The 6,008-nt window shown below is 24.1% G+C and overlaps 1 protein-coding gene across 4 annotated transcripts in view; it reads left to right on the top strand.

Moving 5' to 3' along the window:
- The first annotated feature begins 2,154 nt into the window (after positions 1-2,154).
- Positions 2,155-6,008, top strand: part of LOC129605360 (transcription factor mef2A) — a 45,347-nt gene continuing 41,493 nt past the window's right edge. Inside the window, exons 1-4 of one of the 4 annotated variants that reach the window (XM_055515062.1) lie at positions 2,155-2,225; positions 2,375-2,467; positions 4,526-4,714; positions 5,314-5,352. The gene's annotated coding sequence lies outside the window, so the exon portion shown is untranslated. Of the gene's footprint in view, positions 2,226-2,258; positions 2,468-4,335; positions 4,715-5,313; positions 5,353-6,008 lie in introns of those variants that run through there. The other 3 variants (XM_055515064.1, XM_055515060.1, XM_055515061.1) reach the window with 3 other exon arrangements.

The following is a 6,008-nucleotide window of genomic DNA, read 5'->3' as shown; positions in this document are numbered from 1 at the left end:
TACAAAATAAATTATAAACTTATTGAGAACATGTGATGAAATTACATAAACACTAATGATTTTCACACATACACAATTGCTTAGAAAAATACTGTTATACATATTTTTATTAAACATTTATAATATTTTATTTACAAAGTCATTATTATGTGCGAGAATAGTACATACTTTTGAATAGTACAGTATAAGCCACTTAAAAGGCAGCAGTAAATGAAAATTAGTAAAATAGTAGTACTATTTCTTAGTTTTATATAAACAAATTTATTATGTTGATTGCAATGTTGATATCTGGATCTTCTTTAGACCAAATTTTTTAAGTTTTTTCATTTCTCGAAGAGAGTTAAAAAAAACCATTGGAAAATTATCTGTCATCTCTTCAGGAATATTTAAAAATTTTCAGACCTTACGGTGAAATGTTTTCTGCATAATAAACGAGTAAATTAAAAAAACAAAAGTTTTTATTTTCTTTTATTGTACTTTTTTCCCTTATTTGGTTTTTAAAGTTTTTGTAACATTTGTAATCGTTCATTTGTTCTATTAATAGTATGGTGTGCTCATGCGCTACTACAAATTTGTTACTACTAAATTGGTTTCTTTTCTTTGTTTATTGTGTAGTCGTTATTATTTTACTACTTTATTAAATTGAGTAATAAAAAAAAACGGTTTTTGTTGATCTCTCTCATTTTTTTTAATTTCGCTCTCTTAATTTCTTACTTCATTTCACTGCATATACTTAACTTAATTGAATATGAACCAAAAATAAAGAGAAAAAAATTTTGAGAAAGGAAATAAAATTAAAATTTTCCCAGTCTGGAAATTTTCCATTCTCTGTTTTATTTTTGTTTTTTTTTTTCTCATTTCTTCGTTTTTTTTTCTTTTCTCTAATTTTTTGGACTCTCTCTATTTATTGTGATGTTCGCCATTACGTGTAGGTGTGTTGGTTATGTGAGTATAAATGTTCATATTTGCTTTACATTAATTTCATAATTATTTTCGCTTTACAATATTGTTGCTGTTTTATATTGCAGGTATTCTGGTTCACATTTTCTATAATCTGTGCTCTTTGAAGTTCTGAAATAAGTGAAATTTTATTTTACATAATGTTAACAAATATTTTGTAGTACATTTATATGTATATATGTATATCGCTGGCAAAACTGTGATACCACGTAAGTGCAAATATTTCCAAAAGTACTTTACCAATTTTCTGTTTAGGAAATGTCAAACAATCCATCTTTTAAATTTACGAAACAGTAAAAACTAATAAATAATTACATATTCTTTAAATAATTTTCATATTTTCATATTGGAAATATTTCCACTTACGTGGTATCACAGTTTTGCCAGCGATATAAGTATGTATGTATGCAGCACGCACGGGTGTGTACAAATATTTTTGAATTTGCAAAGAAATTTTTGTATTATGAATTTGAAATCAAATTAAGGTTGAGATCATATTTGCGGCTCTGGTTTGTATACTAAAAACTACAATGCGATAAAAGTAATGACAAAACAAGCACAACTTGTCAAAAAAATTTGTTCTAAAAACAAAAATATTTTTTTTCTATTTAGGAACCCAGAATATTCCATGAAGTTTATTTGCCCCCTATACTTCTTTCTTACCTCACAGCTTCCGCACTAAGAATTGAACAATAAATGAATGTTGGTTATTCAAAAATTTTCACACATACCTTTCTTATCATCAAAATTTGCAAGCCTCCAAAATTCTTTTCTACAGCTGCAAGTTTTGGGTAATCGTTTATTACTTTATTGAAAACTTTTGAACGCCAAAAGTAAAAATGTGAGTTCATTTTAGTATTCCGTTCTTCTTCTTTCTTTATTTTTTTCTTTATTACTCGTCCAGCTTTTTAAAACATGAAAGATAAACGAGAGCATAAAAGTACAAAAGAAAAACGAAAAATTGTTGCCAAAAATTCCAAAATTCTTGTCAGAGTGAAAAGCTCTTCGATGCTCTAATATTAAAATTGGCGTATTACGGATAAATTAAAAAAAAAAATATTTTTTAGTTTTTTTTTTCCTTTTTACATTTTTGCTCTGATAGAAATTTTATTGTGTAAATAAAAACAACAATAATCTTAAAAAAGCAAAATAAACACCAATAAGCAAACACAAAAAAGAAGAAAACAAATTTTTTTTTTTGAAAAAAACTGAATGAAACTTTTTGCAAAAACAACAAAAACTGCAAGAAAAAAAAACAAAAAATTGTAAAACCGAAAAATAAAATAAAATAATTTAGTAAATTTTCATTTTTGACACATGAAAGTGAAAATTTTATGATGAAAAATTGTGAAAATTTTGTGCTTTTTGTTTTTTATAAAAAAGTTATTAAAAAAAATTAAATTCTTGTTTTTAGAGTGAAAAAAAAATCGAAAACGCCAACGTAAATGAAATGCCGGAAAATGTACAAAAAGAAAACTTTATTTTCTTTGATTATTCAAACAGAACGGTAGGAAATGTGTAAATGTGTTTGTAATTTTCACATAATAACGGAAAATTTATTAATGTATGCATGTGTTAATAGACGTTCATATGTATACTTTTTTATATGTATGCGGGTTATTATGCATGGAAATATTCAAACATATACGTAATATAGATTTTAGGTGTACAAAATTTATTTATTCTAACTAAAATAAGAAACAAAGAATGAAATTTTGGAAATATAGAAACGTTTTTTTTTAGAAAGTCTATTATATACCTTATTAATTCCAATTGTAAAGAGAGTAAGTTAATAGTTGCGTTTAAGGAAAGCTTCTTATTCAAAATGTTGAGCATAAGTTTAATATATAGAAATTAGGAACAAGTTAATGGGAATGGGAAAGTTAATAATCACAAGTTAATGGGAATTTTGAAAAGGCGGAACTTAACAAAAATTGAAAATTATAGGAATCCTGTAAAAGTGAGCTTATATAACTGCACAACATTTTTCGACTATAAGCATACAAAAGTAAAAGAAAGTATTTTATTCTTTAATTTACTTAACACAAATTAATTTTCTTTAGTTCATTTCAAATTAAAGCTCACACGTTTAAGTAGAAACCAATAATTTGTCAAGTATAGTATAATTTATTTCAATTATGTGAGCAAAAAGCTGACATTATTTCTAAGAACTTTGAAGGCGGAAATGTTAAAAAAAAATCTTTAAAATAATTTACTAACAACGTAGAATATTACATACATTTAGGAGTAAATAATCAGATTATTGAATAATAAGTTAAGAAATGCAAATCTTAATTTATTGTTATATTCTTTGTCTTATAAAAAAACTACAGTTTACTGAAAATTTAGAAAAAAATAACTGGTTTTGATTGAAATTTTATTAAATTTAAAAGGCCACTCAGAAGCGAAAGATGATAATTTTGTTCTAATAAAATAAAATATGCATTTACAAATATATATAAGCAATTTAATAAAATTTTTAAAGAATTTCTGATTTGTGATTTCGGCATAGTTTAACTAAGATTTTCTTATTCTATTCTTTTAAATAGAGAGAGGTATGGTATTCAGATAATATGCCCCAAAAATCTGATATTTTTAGGACTTTGAGTAACAATAACCTGAGCGACAGACAAAATTTGAATCAGCGAAATTTCAACTTTTAATTTGTATTTTTATAAACTGTAGCACAATGATCAGAATGAGTGATCAGACAGAGTTTTAATAAAGCTCATTTTTAAAGCACTTTTATGAACAAAATTAACTGAATCAAGGAAAACTTCACGATTTATCCAGTATTACTTTAATTTCCATTAGAAAAGAATGAAAGAAAGAAATCAATTAAAATAATGATTTTTATTTAAAAAGAAACTTCTATATTTTTTATTTCTATGTTTAATTTTAGAACCAAAAATGAAAATGTCCCCCATTTTCCATTTCTTTCTTTAAAAGTGGAAATACAAACAAAAAAAGAAATAAAGAAAGGATAAAAAGTTATGAAAAAAGAAGAATAAGACCAAACACGAAACGTACGTGTACCCTTGCTCCTGAAATAATGAGTAAGGTCATTAACAAGGTCAATTTGAACATTTTTATGTCAATGTAATTAACCGTGAAAATACGGTTTTTCGTTTTATTTTACTTCTTAATTTTCGCCTGTCATTATTTTGTATTTGCTTTTTCTTTTGTTTTTCCTATTTCATAGTTTGTACATTCACACATAAATACGTAAAATATGTATGCTAAATCTCACTCATACATTCAAATAAAAAAATACTTTATTTTTATCATTTTTAGTTTTTTTTTCTTACTGTCATTAAACCAATTAGTTTTATATACTTTGACCATAAAATAATATACGAATTATGTATTAAAAAGCGCTTCTTATATGTGGTGGATATTGTATTTTTATGCATTTACATATGTACAAAAACCTTTTTTTCATATCTAAGATTATGTGGTTACTAATGCCAATAACAGTTTAACGGTAAATAATGGTGAATGAAAATGTTTTATAATTTTTTTTTCTTTCCTTTGTTTGTTTGCTTGTTTATTCTCCGGATAACAGAGTTATGTAAGAAAAAAACAACATTCTAAAATAAAATTTGATTGATGAAAAATACTTTAGTAACAAATATTTTAAAAAACAACAACACTGCAACAAAAAAAAAAATGGAGAAAATTGAATCATAAAAAGAAAAAAAAACAAAAGAAGAAGAAGAGCAAGGCAATAAAAAAATCTCTAAAGGAAATGAAGGTAAGATTAACTGTCAATTACAGGCTTCAGGTATGATAGTATAACCAATATTATTGTAAAAGGATAACAAAGCAAAAGTATCCTTCTTCAGTCCTATTAAAAATAATTAATTAAACACGAAAATCATTAAGTGATTACGAAACTTTTCATAGATTTGTACGTATAAAGAGTTGTATGTTAATCGCTTTTGAATTATAACACAAACAATTAACGAAAGTTTTTTTATTATTTTGGTTTACACACTAATCAATATTTCTAGAGAAAAATTATCTTACAGAACACTCATTTTCACAAGAACTATTGTATTAAATTGATTCTTATTAATCAGTAAAGTTACAATACTCGATTTCGTGCAATAATTACTCTAAATTTCTATTTTTATGAGTTATTGCTGTTAACTCGATTTTACCTACATTCTCTTTGTATGCTAGCGATTCAGAGTACGAATTGTTGTTACATATTTCTTAATATTTTTTCGAACACCTTTCAGCTCTATTTCTATAGCAAGCTATAGATTGAAAAATTTCTGATATTTAAATCTTTTCATTATACTTTTAAATTTGTTTGCATAATATTTTATTTTTTTTTTCTCTTTTTAGGCACACATAAAATCTTTTTATTAATAATTATGCAGCAAGGTATGTAAATTTCATGTAAATTATTTACTATGGGAATGTTATTCAGTTAGTGTTATAAATTTATTTATTCAAATTTAATTTTAATGATTATTAAAATTGAAAATTACATAAAAATTATTTTTTTTTTTATTTTAAGTAATTCACAATCAATTTTTTTATAGAGGAGGGATGAGAATATAATATTCTCTTATGATACAAGGAAATTAATTTTAATAAATAATAATTAGAGAAAATAAATCAAACTTAATGCTTAATACTCCACATTGTGGATTCATGATTTTTTGTAATAATAATTAATTCTTTATTGTGTGTAAAATAAATAGCGATTAATGGTTAATTATAAAACCTTATTAAATATTTCTTAATGTGCATACACGAGTATGTTTTATAAAATGTTCCCCATTTAATTTTTGTTTAATAAATAAAATGAAAAATTTCACTTTGCTAAATTAATATTAAAATAAAACTGTTAATTATTAATGTTAATGTTAAATATTAAATAAAACTGACTTCTTATTGAAAAAAATATTAAAATTTATAGTTTAGTTGGAGCATCATTTTAGGCGATCTACTAACTTTGTTATTTTTCTAAATACATCTATGGATTTCAGATAAATTCGAAATATTATTTAGAATAACCGTTGATCACATGGTAT

The sequence above is a fragment of the Condylostylus longicornis genome, unplaced genomic scaffold, assembly GCF_029603195.1.
Source record: "Condylostylus longicornis isolate FDR11 unplaced genomic scaffold, ASM2960319v2 ptg000013l, whole genome shotgun sequence".
NCBI lineage: Eukaryota > Metazoa > Arthropoda > Insecta > Diptera > Dolichopodidae > Condylostylus > Condylostylus longicornis.
This window is presented reverse-complemented; position numbering and strand designations above follow the sequence as displayed.